This window comes from Dermacentor variabilis, chromosome 10 (genome assembly GCF_050947875.1).
Source record: "Dermacentor variabilis isolate Ectoservices chromosome 10, ASM5094787v1, whole genome shotgun sequence".
NCBI lineage: Eukaryota > Metazoa > Arthropoda > Arachnida > Ixodida > Ixodidae > Dermacentor > Dermacentor variabilis.
The window spans coordinates 113,582,354-113,599,124 of NC_134577.1; the positions used below are offsets into that span (position 1 = coordinate 113,582,354).

General features: G+C 48.6%; 7 non-coding genes and 10 pseudogenes across 7 annotated transcripts; all 17 read right to left on the minus strand.

Annotated features, from left to right (window-relative positions):
• Positions 1-138: 138 nt before the first annotated feature.
• On the minus strand, positions 139-257 carry LOC142561064 (5S ribosomal RNA). The gene has a single exon (XR_012823594.1). It is a non-coding gene; the product is annotated as a 5S ribosomal RNA (ribosomal RNA).
• A 525-nt stretch (positions 258-782) lies between these two features.
• LOC142561145 (5S ribosomal RNA) lies at positions 783-901 on the minus strand. The gene has a single exon (XR_012823672.1). It is a non-coding gene; the product is annotated as a 5S ribosomal RNA (ribosomal RNA).
• A 525-nt stretch (positions 902-1,426) lies between these two features.
• Positions 1,427-1,545, minus strand: LOC142561154 (5S ribosomal RNA). The gene has a single exon (XR_012823681.1). It is a non-coding gene; the product is annotated as a 5S ribosomal RNA (ribosomal RNA).
• A 524-nt stretch (positions 1,546-2,069) lies between these two features.
• LOC142561992 (5S ribosomal RNA) lies at positions 2,070-2,188 on the minus strand (annotated as a pseudogene).
• A 525-nt stretch (positions 2,189-2,713) lies between these two features.
• LOC142561678 (5S ribosomal RNA) lies at positions 2,714-2,832 on the minus strand (annotated as a pseudogene).
• Positions 2,833-3,360: 528 nt separating this feature from the next.
• Positions 3,361-3,479, minus strand: LOC142561146 (5S ribosomal RNA). The gene has a single exon (XR_012823673.1). It is a non-coding gene; the product is annotated as a 5S ribosomal RNA (ribosomal RNA).
• Positions 3,480-4,005: 526 nt separating this feature from the next.
• On the minus strand, positions 4,006-4,124 carry LOC142561165 (5S ribosomal RNA). Its single transcript, XR_012823692.1, has one exon. It is a non-coding gene; the product is annotated as a 5S ribosomal RNA (ribosomal RNA).
• A 526-nt stretch (positions 4,125-4,650) lies between these two features.
• LOC142561993 (5S ribosomal RNA) lies at positions 4,651-4,769 on the minus strand (annotated as a pseudogene).
• Positions 4,770-5,293: 524 nt separating this feature from the next.
• On the minus strand, positions 5,294-5,412 carry LOC142561994 (5S ribosomal RNA; annotated as a pseudogene).
• A 525-nt stretch (positions 5,413-5,937) lies between these two features.
• On the minus strand, positions 5,938-6,056 carry LOC142561679 (5S ribosomal RNA; annotated as a pseudogene).
• Positions 6,057-6,583: 527 nt separating this feature from the next.
• Positions 6,584-6,702, minus strand: LOC142561995 (5S ribosomal RNA; annotated as a pseudogene).
• Positions 6,703-7,226: 524 nt separating this feature from the next.
• LOC142561996 (5S ribosomal RNA) lies at positions 7,227-7,345 on the minus strand (annotated as a pseudogene).
• A 525-nt stretch (positions 7,346-7,870) lies between these two features.
• On the minus strand, positions 7,871-7,989 carry LOC142561680 (5S ribosomal RNA; annotated as a pseudogene).
• Positions 7,990-8,517: 528 nt separating this feature from the next.
• On the minus strand, positions 8,518-8,636 carry LOC142561147 (5S ribosomal RNA). The gene has a single exon (XR_012823674.1). It is a non-coding gene; the product is annotated as a 5S ribosomal RNA (ribosomal RNA).
• Positions 8,637-14,897: 6,261 nt separating this feature from the next.
• On the minus strand, positions 14,898-15,016 carry LOC142561177 (5S ribosomal RNA). The gene has a single exon (XR_012823703.1). It is a non-coding gene; the product is annotated as a 5S ribosomal RNA (ribosomal RNA).
• Positions 15,017-15,540: 524 nt separating this feature from the next.
• Positions 15,541-15,659, minus strand: LOC142561997 (5S ribosomal RNA; annotated as a pseudogene).
• A 525-nt stretch (positions 15,660-16,184) lies between these two features.
• On the minus strand, positions 16,185-16,303 carry LOC142562053 (5S ribosomal RNA; annotated as a pseudogene).
• Between the last annotated feature and the right edge of the window lie 468 nt (positions 16,304-16,771).

Genomic DNA, 16,771 nt, shown 5'->3' on the forward strand with positions numbered 1-16,771 from the left:
CACTTCGGCGTTGGCTCTACCAGCAGGCTCCAGTTGAACGTAAGTTACAGTAAATGCAACCACCCACACGTTGTGCAAATTAATAAAAAATAAAACAAGACGTCACAGAAGCACGCAATAAAATAGCAAAAAGAACGGTGCCATCAGCACTCGGTGTTCCCAGGTGGCCTCCCTCCCAAGTACTGACCGAGCCCAATGCTGCTTAGCTTCGGGGATCGGACGAGAACCGGCGTATTCAGCATGGTATGGCCGATGGCGAGAATGTGCTGTTTACGACTGCACCTGTATCGTGCTGCTATGTTGTGCAGTCGCCAAATGTATTGCTACAGCATAGAGCACGTACGCGGCAGTCTTTCCGTGAACAATACACGCACGCGTCGTGTACGTTGATCACTCCGTTTGTGGTTGTTCGCTGCATGCGTGCGTGCTAGTGCTCACAAAAACACGAGGGCGAGCGCCACATTTTGCGCACGTTGCAGCCCACAAGGTGCCACTTTATTGATGCGTTGTCATTGAGCTGTATGCGGGTGTGATAACTAAGCGGTTAGAAGCTTGTGCGACTAAATTTTGCATCATTACGTATACCGCTTACCACCGTCATCATTCCGCGTACAATATCGTGTAGTGGCCTGAATATTGTTAGTGTTACACTTCGGCGTTGGCTCTACCAGCTGGCTCCAGTTGAACGTAAGTTACAGTAAATGCAACCACCCACAGGTTGTGCAAATGAAAAAAAAACAGGACGTCACAGAAGCACGCAATAAAAAAAGCAAAAAGAACGGTGCCATCAGCACTCGGTGTTCCCAGGTGGTCTCCCTCCCAAGTACTGACCGAGCCCAATGCAGCTTAGCTTCGGGGATCGGACGAGAACCGGCGTATTCAGCATGGTATGGCCGATGGCGAGAATGTGCTGTTTACGACTGCACCTGTATCGTACTGCTATGTTGTGCAGTCGCCGAATGTATTGCTACAGCATACAGCACGTACGCGGCAGTCTTTCCGTGAACAATACACGCACGCGTCGTGTACGTTGATCACTCCGTTTGTGGTTGTTCGCTGCATGCGTGCGTGCTAGTGCTCACAAAAACAAGAGGGCGAGCGCCCCATTTTGCGCGCGTTGCAGCCCACAATGTGCCACTTTATTGATGCGTTGTCATTGAGCTGTATGCGTGTGTGATAAGTAAGCGGTTAGAAGCTTGTGCGACTAAATTTTGCATCATTACGTATACCGCTTACCACCGTCATCATTCCGCGTACAATATGGTGTAGTGGCCTGAATATTGTTGGTGTTACACTTCGGCGTTGGCTCTACCAGCAGGCTCCAGTTGAACGTAAGTTACAGTAAATGCAACCACCCACACGTTGTGCAAATGAAAAAAAAAACAAGACGTCACAGAAGCACGCTATAAAAAAGCAAAAAGAACGGTGCCATCAGCACTCGGTGTTCCCAGGTGGTCTCCCTCCCAAGTACTGACCGAGCCCAATGCTGCTTAGCTTCGGGGATCGGACGAGAACCGGCGTATTCAGCATGGTATGGCCGATGGCGAGAATGTGCTGTTTACGACTGCACCTGTATCTTGCTGCTATGTTGTGCAGTCGCCGAATGTATTGCTACAGCATACAGCACGTACGCGGCAGTCTTTCCGTGAACAATACACGCACGCGTCGTGTACGTTGATCACTCCGTTTGTGGTTGTTTGCTGCATGCGTGCGTGCTAGTGCTCACAAAAACAAGAGGGCGAGCGCCACATTTTGCGCGCGTTGCAGCCCACAAGGTGCCATTTTATTGATGCGTTGTCATTGAGCTGTATGCGTGTGTGATAAGTAAGCGGTTAGAAGCTTGTGCGACTAAATTTTGCATCATTACGTATACCGCTTACCACCGTCAACATTCCGCGTACAATATCGTGTAGTGGCCTGAATATTGTTGGTGTTACACTTCGGCGTTGGCTCTACCAGTAGGCTCCAGTTGAACGTAAGTTACAGTAAATGCAACCACCCACACGTTGTGCAAATGAAAAAAAAACAAGACGTCACAGAAGCACGCAATAAAATAGCAAAAAGAACGGTGCCATCAGCACTCGGTGTTCCCAGGTGGCCTCCCTCCCAAGTACTGACCGAGCCCAATGCTGCTTAGCTTCGGGGATCGGACGAGAACCGGCGTATTCAGCATGGTATTGCCGATGCCGAGAATGTGCTGTTTACGACTGCACCTGTATCGTACTGCTATGTTGTGCAGTCGCCGAATGTATTGCTACAGCATACAGCACGTACGCGGCAGTCTTTCCGTGAACAATACACGCACGCGTCGTGTACGTTGATCACTCCGTTTGTGGTTGTTCGCTGCATGCGTGCGTGCTAGTGCTCACAAAAACAAGAGGGCGAGCGCCCCATTTTGCGCGCGTTGCAGCCCACAATGTGCCACTTTATTGATGCGTTGTCATTGAGCTGTATGCGTGTGTGATAAGTAAGCGGTTAGAAGCTTGTGCGACTAAATTTTGCATCATTACGTATACCGCTTACCACCGTCATCATTCCGCGTACAATATGGTGTAGTGGCCTGAATATTGTTGGTGTTACACTTCGGCGTTGGCTCTACCAGCAGGCTCCAGTTGAACGTAAGTTACAGTAAATGCAACCACCCACACGTTGTGCAAATGAAAAAAAAAACAAGACGTCACAGAAGCACGCAATAAAAAAGCAAAAAGAACGGTGATATCAGCACTCGGTGTTCCCAGGTGGTCTCCCTCCCAAGTACTGACCGAGCCCAATGCTGCTTAGCTTCGGAGATCGGACGTGAACCGGCGTATTCAGCATGGTATGGCCGATGGCGAGAATGTGCTGTTTACGACTGCACCTGTATCGTGCTGCAATGTTGTACAGTCGACGAATGTATTGCTACAGCATACAGCACGTACGCGGCAGTCTTTCCGTGAACAATACACGCACGCGTCGTGTACGTTGATCACTCCGTTTGTGGTTGTTCGCTGCATGCGTGCGTGCTAGTGCTCACAAAAACAAGAGGGCGAGCGCCACATTTTGCGCGCGTTGCAGCCCACAAGGTGCCACTTTATTGATGCGTTGTCATTGAGCTGTATGCGGGTGTAATAAGTAAGCGGTTAGAAGCTTGTGCGGCTAAATTTTGCATCATTACGTATACCGCTTACCACCGTCATCATTCCGCGTACAATATGGTGTAGTGGCCTGAATATTGTTGGTGTTACACTTCGGCGTTGGCTCTACCAGCAGGCTCCAGTTGAACGTAAGTTACAGTAAATGCAACCACCCACACGTTGTGCAAATGAAAAAAAAAAAACAAGACGTCACAGAAGCACGCAATAAAAAAAGCAAAAAGAACGGTGCCATCAGCACTCGGTGTTCCCAGGTGGTCTCCCTCCCAAGTACTGACCGAGCCCAATGCAGCTTAGCTTCGGGGATCGGACGAGAACCGGCGTATTCAGCATGGTATGGCCGATGGCGAGAATGTGCTGTTTACGACTGCACCTGTATCGTACTGCTATGTTGTGCAGTCGCCGAATGTATTGCTACAGCATACAGCACGTACGCGGCAGTCTTTCCGTGAACAATACACGCACGCGTCGTGTACGTTGATCACTCCGTTTGTGGTTGTTCGCTGCATGCGTGCGTGCTAGTGCTCACAAAAACAAGAGGGCGAGCGCCCCATTTTGCGCGCGTTGCAGCCCACAATGTGCCACTTTATTGATGCGTTGTCATTGAGCTGTATGCGTGTGTGATAAGTAAGCGGTTAGAAGCTTGTGCGACTAAATTTTGCATCATTACGTATACCGCTTACCACCGTCATCATTCCGCGTACAATATGGTGTAGTGGCCTGAATATTGTTGGTGTTACACTTCGGCATTGGCTCTACCAGCAGGCTCCAGTTGAACGTAAGTTACAGTAAATGCAACCACCCACACGTTGTGCAAATGAAAAAAAAAAACAAGACGTCACAGAAGCACGCTATAAAAAAGCAAAAAGAACGGTGCCATCAGCACTCGGTGTTCCCAGGTGGTCTCCCTCCCAAGTACTGACCGAGCCCAATGCTGCTTAGCTTCGGGGATCGGACGAGAACCGGCGTATTCAGCATGGTATGGCCGATGGCGAGAATGTGCTGTTTACGACTGCACCTGTATCTTGCTGCTATGTTGTGCAGTCGCCGAATGTATTGCTACAGCATACAGCACGTACGCGGCAGTCTTTCCGTGAACAATACACGCACGCGTCGTGTACGTTGATCACTCCGTTTGTGGTTGTTCGCTGCATGCGTGCGTGCTAGTGCTCACAAAAACAAGAGGGCGAGCGCCACATTTTGCGCGCGTTGCAGCCCACAAGGTGCCATTTTATTGATGCGTTGTCATTGAGCTGTATGCGTGTGTGATAAGTAAGCGGTTAGAAGCTTGTGCGACTAAATTTTGCATCATTACGTATACCGCTTACCACCGTCAACATTCCGCGTACAATATCGTGTAGTGGCCTGAATATTGTTGGTGTTACACTTCGGCGTTGGCTCTACCAGTAGGCTCCAGTTGAACGTAAGTTACAGTAAATGCAACCACCCACACGTTGTGCAAATGAAAAAAAAAAACAAGACGTCACAGAAGCACGCAATAAAATAGCAAAAAGAACGGTGCCATCAGCACTCGGTGTTCCCAGGTGGCCTCCCTCCCAAGTACTGACCGAGCCCAATGCTGCTTAGCTTCGGGGATCGGACGAGAACCGGCGTATTCAGCATGGTATTGCCGATGCCGAGAATGTGCTGTTTACGACTGCACCTGTATCGTACTGCTATGTTGTGCAGTCGCCGAATGTATTGCTACAGCATACAGCACGTACGCGGCAGTCTTTCCGTGAACAATACACGCACGCGTCGTGTACGTTGATCACTCCGTTTGTGGTTGTTCGCTGCATGCGTGCGTGCTAGTGCTCACAAAAACAAGAGGGCGAGCGCCCCATTTTGCGCGCGTTGCAGCCCACAATGTGCCACTTTATTGATGCGTTGTCATTGAGCTGTATGCGTGTGTGATAAGTAAGCGGTTAGAAGCTTGTGCGACTAAATTTTGCATCATTACGTATACCGCTTACCACCGTCAACATTCCGCGTACAATATCGTGTAGTGGCCTGAATATTGTTGGTGTTACACTTCGGCGTTGGCTCTACCAGTAGGCTCCAGTTGAACGTAAGTTACAGTAAATGCAACCACCCACACGTTGTGCAAATGAAAAAAAAACAAGACGTCACAGAAGCACGCAATAAAATAGCAAAAAGAACGGTGCCATCAGCACTCGGTGTTCCCAGGTGGCCTCCCTCCCAAGTACTGACCGAGCCCAATGCTGCTTAGCTTCGGGGATCGGACGAGAACCGGCGTATTCAGCATGGTATTGCCGATGCCGAGAATGTGCTGTTTACGACTGCACCTGTATCGTACTGCTATGTTGTGCAGTCGCCGAATGTATTGCTACAGCATACAGCACGTACGCGGCAGTCTTTCCGTGAACAATACACGCACGCGTCGTGTACGTTGATCACTCCGTTTGTGGTTGTTCGCTGCATGCGTGCGTGCTAGTGCTCACAAAAACAAGAGGGCGAGCGCCCCATTTTGCGCGCGTTGCAGCCCACAATGTGCCACTTTATTGATGCGTTGTCATTGAGCTGTATGCGTGTGTGATAAGTAAGCGGTTAGAAGCTTGTGCGACTAAATTTTGCATCATTACGTATACCGCTTACCACCGTCATCATTCCGCGTACAATATGGTGTAGTGGCCTGAATATTGTTGGTGTTACACTTCGGCGTTGGCTCTACCAGCAGGCTCCAGTTGAACGTAAGTTACAGTAAATGCAACCACCCACACGTTGTGCAAATGAAAAAAAAAACAAGACGTCACAGAAGCACGCAATAAAAAAGCAAAAAGAACGGTGATATCAGCACTCGGTGTTCCCAGGTGGTCTCCCTCCCAAGTACTGACCGAGCCCAATGCTGCTTAGCTTCGGAGATCGGACGTGAACCGGCGTATTCAGCATGGTATGGCCGATGGCGAGAATGTGCTGTTTACGACTGCACCTGTATCGTGCTGCAATGTTGTACAGTCGACGAATGTATTGCTACAGCATACAGCACGTACGCGGCAGTCTTTCCGTGAACAATACACGCACGCGTCGTGTACGTTGATCACTCCGTTTGTGGTTGTTCGCTGCATGCGTGCGTGCTAGTGCTCACAAAAACAAGAGGGCGAGCGCCACATTTTGCGCGCGTTGCAGCCCACAAGGTGCCATTTTATTGATGCGTTGTCATTGAGCTGTATGCGTGTGTGATAAGTAAGCGGTTAGAAGCTTGTGCGACTAAATTTTGCATCATTACGTATACCGCTTACCACCGTCAACATTCCGCGTACAATATCGTGTAGTGGCCTGAATATTGTTGGTGTTACACTTCGGCGTTGGCTCTACCAGTAGGCTCCAGTTGAACGTAAGTTACAGTAAATGCAACCACCCACACGTTGTGCAAATGAAAAAAAAAAAACAAGACGTCACAGAAGCACGCAATAAAATAGCAAAAAGAACGGTGCCATCAGCACTCGGTGTTCCCAGGTGGCCTCCCTCCCAAGTACTGACCGAGCCCAATGCTGCTTAGCTTCGGGGATCGGACGAGAACCGGCGTATTCAGCATGGTATTGCCGATGCCGAGAATGTGCTGTTTACGACTGCACCTGTATCGTACTGCTATGTTGTGCAGTCGCCGAATGTATTGCTACAGCATACAGCACGTACGCGGCAGTCTTTCCGTGAACAATACACGCACGCGTCGTGTACGTTGATCACTCCGTTTGTGGTTGTTCGCTGCATGCGTGCGTGCTAGTGCTCACAAAAACAAGAGGGCGAGCGCCCCATTTTGCGCGCGTTGCAGCCCACAATGTGCCACTTTATTGATGCGTTGTCATTGAGCTGTATGCGTGTGTGATAAGTAAGCGGTTAGAAGCTTGTGCGACTAAATTTTGCATCATTACGTATACCGCTTACCACCGTCAACATTCCGCGTACAATATCGTGTAGTGGCCTGAATATTGTTGGTGTTACACTTCGGCGTTGGCTCTACCAGTAGGCTCCAGTTGAACGTAAGTTACAGTAAATGCAACCACCCACACGTTGTGCAAATGAAAAAAAAACAAGACGTCACAGAAGCACGCAATAAAATAGCAAAAAGAACGGTGCCATCAGCACTCGGTGTTCCCAGGTGGCCTCCCTCCCAAGTACTGACCGAGCCCAATGCTGCTTAGCTTCGGGGATCGGACGAGAACCGGCGTATTCAGCATGGTATTGCCGATGCCGAGAATGTGCTGTTTACGACTGCACCTGTATCGTACTGCTATGTTGTGCAGTCGCCGAATGTATTGCTACAGCATACAGCACGTACGCGGCAGTCTTTCCGTGAACAATACACGCACGCGTCGTGTACGTTGATCACTCCGTTTGTGGTTGTTCGCTGCATGCGTGCGTGCTAGTGCTCACAAAAACAAGAGGGCGAGCGCCCCATTTTGCGCGCGTTGCAGCCCACAATGTGCCACTTTATTGATGCGTTGTCATTGAGCTGTATGCGTGTGTGATAAGTAAGCGGTTAGAAGCTTGTGCGACTAAATTTTGCATCATTACGTATACCGCTTACCACCGTCATCATTCCGCGTACAATATGGTGTAGTGGCCTGAATATTGTTGGTGTTACACTTCGGCGTTGGCTCTACCAGCAGGCTCCAGTTGAACGTAAGTTACAGTAAATGCAACCACCCACACGTTGTGCAAATGAAAAAAAAAACAAGACGTCACAGAAGCACGCAATAAAAAAGCAAAAAGAACGGTGATATCAGCACTCGGTGTTCCCAGGTGGTCTCCCTCCCAAGTACTGACCGAGCCCAATGCTGCTTAGCTTCGGAGATCGGACGTGAACCGGCGTATTCAGCATGGTATGGCCGATGGCGATAATGTGCTGTTTACGACTGCACCTGTATCGTGCTGCAATGTTGTACAGTCGACGAATGTATTGCTACAGCATACAGCACGTACGCGGCAGTCTTTCCGTGAACAATACACGCACGCGTCGTGTACGTTGATCACTCCGTTTGTGGTTGTTCGCTGCATGCGTGCGTGCTAGTGCTCACAAAAACAAGAGGGCGAGCGCCACATTTTGCGCGCGTTGCAGCCCACAAGGTGCCACTTTATTGATGCGTTGTCATTGAGCTGTATGCGGGTGTAATAAGTAAGCGGTTAGAAGCTTGTGCGGCTAAATTTTGCATCATTACGTATACCGCTTACCACCGTCATCATTCCGCGTACAATATGGTGTAGTGGCCTGAATATTGTTGGTGTTACACTTCGGCGTTGGCTCTACCAGCAGGCTCCAGTTGAACGTAAGTTACAGTAAATGCAACCACCCACACGTTGTGCAAATGAAAAAAAAAAAACAAGACGTCACAGAAGCACGCAATAAAAAAAGCAAAAAGAACGGTGCCATCAGCACTCGGTGTTCCCAGGTGGTCTCCCTCCCAAGTACTGACCGAGCCCAATGCAGCTTAGCTTCGGGGATCGGACGAGAACCGGCGTATTCAGCATGGTATGGCCGATGGCGAGAATGTGCTGTTTACGACTGCACCTGTATCGTACTGCTATGTTGTGCAGTCGCCGAATGTATTGCTCCCCCGGACTGACCCACCCGGGGGAAATCGGTAGTTGCCTTTTCCTGTCTCTCTCTCCCTCTAATCTTCGCCTTTCTCTTACTTTTCATCTTTCCTGTCCTCTGCTAGCTTCCGCTTACTTCCAATTTTTCCAGGCAGCAAGGGTTAACCTTGTGTGAATAACCAACCTAGGTTATCTCATATTTGGTTATAGTGACAACGTAAAGCTGGCGTTTGCAGGACCTGTTTTTACAGTCCCTGTAACGTCCCCTTGTAGGGCTCCATGGTGGGTGGCTGGCGTTGTTGCCGAAAATTCAATTCCTTTATGGCTAGCTCCTTCCCTCCGCTTCCTGATCGCCCTCACAAAAGAGGGCGCACCGATGAAGTTTTCCAGTTCCTTGGACGACAAAGACAAAACTTCCCACTTTACCATGTGATCCACTCAGAAAAATCAGAAAAACAAGTACGAAACATTTCCCCTTTTCTAGTTTCAAAGTCCTTAACTGATATCCTTGGTCCAGGCTACAAGGTATCAAGGCTGGCAAGTGGTGATCTCCTGTTAGAGCTCCATGATCAGAAACAGTACGATAAGTTGCCCAGTCTAGTATCATTTGGAGATGTTCCATTAACAGTGACTCCACACCGCACTCTCAACACCACCCGCGGCGTTGTCTCGGATGACGATTTGCTCCAGCTGACAGAGGCTGAGCTCCTGGAGGGCTTCAGTGATCAGAATGTTGTCAATGTGAGAAGAATTAAGATAAGAAGGGATGGAAAAGAAATTCAAACAAAGCACCTGATACTCACATTCGGTTCAAGTAGTCTGCCCGAGTCTGTAGAGGCCGGGTACATCAAGCTCCGTGTCAGACCATATGTGCCAAATCCTCTAAGATGCTTCAAATGCCAGCGTTTTGGCCACAGCTCGCAGAGCTGCCGAGGCCGCCAAACATGCGCCAAATGCAGTGCCCTTGAACACGCCACTGAAGCTTGTGCGAACACTCTCCACTGTGTAAACTGTGATGGGGAGCACGCCGCGTACTCGCGGTCGTGCCCATCGTGGAAAAAAGAAAAGGAAATTGTAACAATAAAAGTAAAGGAAAATATAAGTTTCAAGGAGGCACGTAGGCGGGTATCGTACCTGCCCAGGAAAACCTTTGCCGATGTGGCGCGTCAGGGGGCAGCGTCACAACGGCCTCCGGCGGCTGTCCGACCCACAGTCAGTGAGTCGGCAGTCACGCCATCTGCCCCCACGGTGGTTGCAGCTAGCGCTGCTCCGCCAACCGAGCAGACGGAGCCATCGACCCCGAAGGTGGGCGCAGCCGAGGCTGCCCCAACCGTCGAGGCCCCCTCCAGCGCTGGCAACGGCCAGCGCAACCAAATCCCTCAGGGTGCCCCATCGACCTCCGGGCTGGTGGGCGCAGGGGTCTTGCCCTCCAAGGCGGGACTCCCTCTGAAAACCTCTCGCTCACAAGAGCGCTTGTCCGGCGTCTCACAGGAGGCAATGGACACTACACCTGTCCCCAAGGCGCACCAAACGCCTAAGGAGCGTCGAGACTCGCTCGAACGCTTCAGAAAGAACAAAACCCCTATTACAGGGCCTCGAAAGGGCTCTGTAATATAAGGCATCCACTCCATTTCCGTAAACACAGCACCAATTTACCTTAAACATGGATACACAAATCATTCAATGGAACATCAGAGGTCTCCTTAGAAACCTTGATGATTTGCAAGAACTCATACACAAACACAATCCAAAAGTGCTGTGTTTACAGGAAACACACCTAAAATCAAAACACACAAACTTTCTCCGACAGTATATAACTTTTCGCAAAGATCGCGATGATGCTATCGCATCATCGGGAGGTGTAGCTATAGTTATCCACAAAAGCATTGCGTGTCAACATTTACAGCTCCAAACGCCTCTTGAAGCAGTGGCAGTTCGAGCTGTCCTCCTAAACAAACTCATCACCATTAGCTCGCTTTACGTACCCCCACACTACAAATTAAACAAACATGAATTCCAGTCATTTATAGACGAATTGCCAGAACCTTATGTTGTTCTTGGCGATCTCAACGCGCACAGCTCCCTGTGGGGTGACTGTCGTATAGATGCGCGAGGTCGTCTTGTTGAACAGTTCCTTTTTTCTTCTGGTGCGTGCCTTTTGAATAAGAAGAAACCCACTTATTACTGTCTTGCAAATAATACCTTTTCTTCAATTGATCTCAGCATAGTTTCCCCGTCTATACTGCCTGAACTGGAGTGGGAAGTTGCGAACAATCCTTACGGAAGCGACCACTTCCCCATACTATTAAGAACACTTAAAGAAAACGAATATCTACCACAGGCTCCTAGGTGGCAGGTCGACACAGCCGACTGGGAAAAATTCCGAACCATAACTAGCATATCATGGGATGACATGTCCTCGTTACAAATTGATGCTGCTGTTGATTACCTTACAGCTTTTATTATAGATGCCGCATCTAAATGCATACGTAAAGTAAGTGGCTCGGCATGCAAACGGCATGTCCCGTGGTGGAACGATGAATGTAGAGTCGCACGTAGGAATCAAAACAAAGCGTGGGGGTTGCTACGCGCTTCGCCCACTGCAGAGAATCTCGTTAACTTTAAGAAAGTTAAGTCTCAAGGCAGGAGAACCCGCCGACAGGCCAGAAGAGAGAGCTGGCAAAAGTTTTTATCGAACATCAACTCGTTTACAGATGAGGCGAAAGTCTGGAACCGCGTAAATAGAATTAGAGGGAGACAAACATATTCACTCCCTCTGGTAAACACACAGGGTGATACGCTGCAACATCAGGCAGACTCACTTGGGGAGCACTTTGAGAGTGTGTCAAGTTCAAAACATTATTCGAAATCCTTCCTGAAATATAAGCAAATAGAAGAATGTAAGCCACTCAAAAGAAAACGTCCACAGAGTGAATCCTACAACTGCCCATTCAGTATTGCTGAGTTGAAAGCTGCCTTGAGCTCATGCAAGAGCTCTGCACCCGGATCTGACCGAATCATGTATGAAATGCTCAAAAACTTACACGATGACACGCAAGTTACACTACTCACACTTTTCAACACCATCTGGGATGCAGGGTACCTTCCAACCGCATGGAAGGAAGCTATTGTGGTCCCTGTTTTGAAACAAGGTAAAGACCCTTCCTCAGTGGCAAGTTACCGCCCGATAGCCCTCACAAGTTGCCTTTGTAAGGTATTTGAAAAAATGATTAATCGGCGACTGATCCATTTCCTTGAAATGAGCAAAATGCTTGATCCTTATCAATGCGGCTTTCGAGAAGGGCGGTCCACAACCGATCATCTCGTACGTGTTGAAGCAAATATTCGGGAGGCATTCATACATAAACAGTTCTTCCTATCGATATTTCTCGATATGGAAAAGGCCTATGACACAACGTGGCGTTACGGAATCTTAAGAGACCTGTCAGAAATGGGCATCCACGGTAATATGCTTAACATAATGGAAAGCTATCTGTCAAATCGTACGTTCCGGGTAAAAGTAGGCAATGCACTCTCACGTCCTTTTACGCAAGAAACGGGTGTACCCCAAGGAGGCGTGCTCAGCTGCACGCTCTTCATCGTGAAGATGAACACGCTTCGCGCTTCATTACCTCAGGCCATCTTTTACTCTGTCTACGTGGACGACATTCAGATAGCTTTCAAATCCTGTAACCTCGCAGTGTGCGAGAGACAGGTACAGCATGGCCTGAACAAAGTCTCAATGTGGGCAGACAGGAATGGCTTTAAGATCAATCCTAACAAAAGCACTTGCGTTCTTTTTACAAGAAAGAGAGGAATGATCCCAGACCCTTGCTTAGAACTGGGTGGACAACAAATACCTGTAAACAAAGAACACAAATTTCTAGGTGTCATACTTGACTACAGACTCACTTTCGTCCCCCACATTAAACATCTTAAAGAAAAATGTCTAAAAACGATGAACATAATGAAACTCCTATCCCAGAGTACATGGGGTAGTGACAGGATGTCTTTATTGAAACTCTATAAAAGCCTCATTCGTTCACGCCTAGACTATGGTGCCGTGATTTATCACTCTGCCGCCCCGAGCGCGCTAAAGATGCTGGACCCTGTTCACCATTTGGGTATCCGTTTAGCCACAGGAGCTTTCAGAACGAGTCCCGTACAAAGCTTATATGCAGAATCGAATGAGTGGTCACTTCATATCCAGAGAACATACATCAGCCAAACATATTTTTTGAAAGTCCACTCTAATCCTGAACATCCCTGTTTTAACACCATTAACGACATGACATATGCTACACTGTTTCGTAATCGTCCTTCCGTAAGACAGCCTTTCTCGCTGCGTGTGAGGGAGCTTAGTCATGAAATGCATCTTCCACTTCTCGAACTTCGCCTAATGCATCCAGCCAAGCTGCTACCTCCTTGGAAGTGGCAGTTGATACAATGCGATACATCTTTCATGGAAGTTACAAAAAACGCCCCAGATATTGCAATCCAAATGCATTTCCGGGAACTCCAGCACAAATACTCCTGTACGGAGTTCTACACAGACGCATCGAAGTCACACGACGGGGTGTCCTATGCAGCCGTCGGTACATCCTTCTCGGAATCCAACGTACTGCATCCGGAAACTAGTATCTTTACGGCTGAGGCCTACGCAATATTGTCGACCGTGAAGCATATAAGGAAAACAAAACTCAGAAAATCAGTTATTTTTACGGACTCCCTAAGTGTTGTGAAGGCTTTGATATCGTTCTGTAAGCGCAAAAATCCTGTTTTAATTGAACTCTATTCCGTGTTATGTAAAGCATATGTATCTAACCAGCATGTGATTATATGCTGGGTGCCTGGACATAGGGGCATCGAAGGAAACGTTCTAGCCGATCAGATGGCCACATCAACTTCATTTCATGCAGTTAATCCTACTGCTTCAGTCCCTGTCACAGACCTGAAGCCTTTCTTAAGAAGGAAACTACGAAACTACTGGCAACACATGTGGGACGAAGAAATAAACAACAAACTGCATGTAATAAAGCCACAATTAGGTTTCTGGCCTCCTGTAACAAAATCCCGCCGGACAGATGTCCTATTCTGCCGTCTAAGAATAGGACACACTTTTGGCACACATAACTTTTTACTCACAGGAAACGAGCCTCCAACCTGTGGTAGATGCGGGGAGAGGCTGACCGTCCTCCACGTCCTCCTGGAGTGTCGAGAAGCTGAATATGAAAGAAAGAAACATTTTCCTTTAGCATACCGGCATCATATCCCCCTTCATCCCGCAATGCTACTCGGCCCAGAACCTTTATTTGACACCAACGCCGTCCTAAGTTTTCTGAAAGATGTTGTCTTGCATGTTTTTAGCCCCACATGTTCGTAGCGGGTCCTCTCTTCAGAGGATGCCGCTGCGATATCTCTTTAGTATAGCACATGCCTCTAGGCCCTTGTCTTTCAAGGGCTCTGTCGAGGCAGCAGTGCTGCAAGTAATTTTACGATCTTATATATTTTATAATTTGCATCATTCTTCTACGATGGATTTTAATCTTTATAGTATTCGTCATAAGTCATCGCCATAATTTTATAGCACGAACATTTTACGCACTTTACAGCGAATATTTTTAGGCCACTTTACAGCCAAGTCACATCTTCCATAATACATCTTCAACATTACCACGTGTCATGGCGCTCTTTGGCCAAACCTGGCCCTTGCGCCACAAAACACAACACATCATCATCATCAATGTATTGCTACAGCATACAGCACGTACGCGGCAGTCTTTCCGTGAACAATACACGCACGCGTCGTGTACGTTGATCACTCCGTTTGTGGTTGTTCGCTGCATGCGTGCGTGCCAGTGCTCACAAAAACAAGAGGGCGAGCGCCCCATTTTGCGCGCGTTGCAGCCCACAATGTGCCACTTTATTGATGCGTTGTCATTGAGCTGTATGCGTGTGTGATAAGTAAGCGGTTAGAAGCTTGTGCGACTAAATTTTGCATCATTACGTATACCGCTTACCACCGTCATCATTCCGCGTACAATATGGTGTAGTGGCCTGAATATTGTTGGTGTTACACTTCGGCGTTGGCTCTACCAGCAGGCTCCAGTTGAACGTAAGTTACAGTAAATGCAACCACCCACACGTTGTGCAAATGAAAAAAAAAACAAGACGTCACAGAAGCACGCTATAAAAAAGCAAAAAGAACGGTGCCATCAGCACTCGGTGTTCCCAGGTGGTCTCCCTCCCAAGTACTGACCGAGCCCAATGCTGCTTAGCTTCGGGGATCGGACGAGAACCGGCGTATTCAGCATGGTATGGCCGATGGCGAGAATGTGCTGTTTACGACTGCACCTGTATCTTGCTGCTATATTGTGCAGTCGCCGAATGTATTGCTACAGCATAGAGCACGTACGCGGCAGTCTTTCCGTGAACAATACACGCACGCGTCGTGTACGTTGATCACTCCGTTTGTGGTTGTTCGCTGCATGCGTGCGTGCTAGTGCTCACAAAAACAAGAGGGCGAGCGCCACATTTTGCGCGCGTTGCAGCCCACAAGGTGCCATTTTATTGATGCGTTGTCATTGAGCTGTATGCGTGTGTGATAAGTAAGCGGTTAGAAGCTTGTGCGACTAAATTTTGCATCATTACGTATACCGCTTACCACCGTCAACATTCCGCGTACAATATCGTGTAGTGGCCTGAATATTGTTGGTGTTACACTTCGGCGTTGGCTCTACCAGTAGGCTCCAGTTGAACGTAAGTTACAGTAAATGCAACCACCCACACGTTGTGCAAATGAAAAAAAAACAAGACGTCACAGAAGCACGCAATAAAATAGCAAAAAGAACGGTGCCATCAGCACTCGGTGTTCCCAGGTGGCCTCCCTCCCAAGTACTGACCGAGCCCAATGCTGCTTAGCTTCGGGGATCGGACGAGAACCGGCGTATTCAGCATGGTATTGCCGATGCCGAGAATGTGCTGTTTACGACTGCACCTGTATCGTACTGCTATGTTGTGCAGTCGCCGAATGTATTGCTACAGCATACAGCACGTACGCGGCAGTCTTTCCGTGAACAATACACGCACGCGTCGTGTACGTTGATCACTCCGTTTGTGGTTGTTCGCTGCATGCGTGCGTGCTAGTGCTCACAAAAACAAGAGGGCGAGCGCCCCATTTTGCGCGCGTTGCAGCCCACAATGTGCCACTTTATTGATGCGTTGTCATTGAGCTGTATGCGTGTGTGATAAGTAAGCGGTTAGAAGCTTGTGCGACTAAATTTTGCATCATTACGTATACCGCTTACCACCGTCATCATTCCGCGTACAATATGGTGTAGTGGCCTGAATATTGTTGGTGTTACACTTCGGCGTTGGCTCTACCAGCAGGCTCCAGTTGAACGTAAGTTACAGTAAATGCAACCACCCACACGTTGTGCAAATGAAAAAAAAAACAAGACGTCACAGAAGCACGCAATAAAAAAGCAAAAAGAACGGTGATATCAGCACTCGGTGTTCCCAGGTGGTCTCCCTCCCAAGTACTGACCGAGCCCAATGCTGCTTAGCTTCGGAGATCGGACGTGAACCGGCGTATTCAGCATGATATGGCCGATGGCGAGAATGTGCTGTTTACGACTGCACCTGTATCGTGCTGCAATGTTGTACAGTCGACGAATGTATTGCTACAGCATACAGCACGTACGCGGCAGTCTTTCCGTGAACAATACACGCACGCGTCGTGTACGTTGATCACTCCGTTTGTGGTTGTTCGCTGCATGCGTGCGTGCTAGTGCTCACAAAAACAAGAGGGCGAGCGCCACATTTTGCGCGCGTTGCAGCCCACAAGGTGCCACTTTATTGATGCGTTGTCATTGAGCTGTATGCGGGTGTAATAAGTAAGCGGTTAGAAGCTTGTGCGGCTAAATTTTGCATCATTAGGTATACCGCTTACCACCGTCATCATTCCGCGTACAATATGGTGTAGTGGCCTGAATATTGTTGGTGTTACACTTCGGCGTTGGCTCTACCAGCAGGCTCCAGTTGAACGTAAGTTACAGTAAATGCAACCACCCACACGTTGTGCA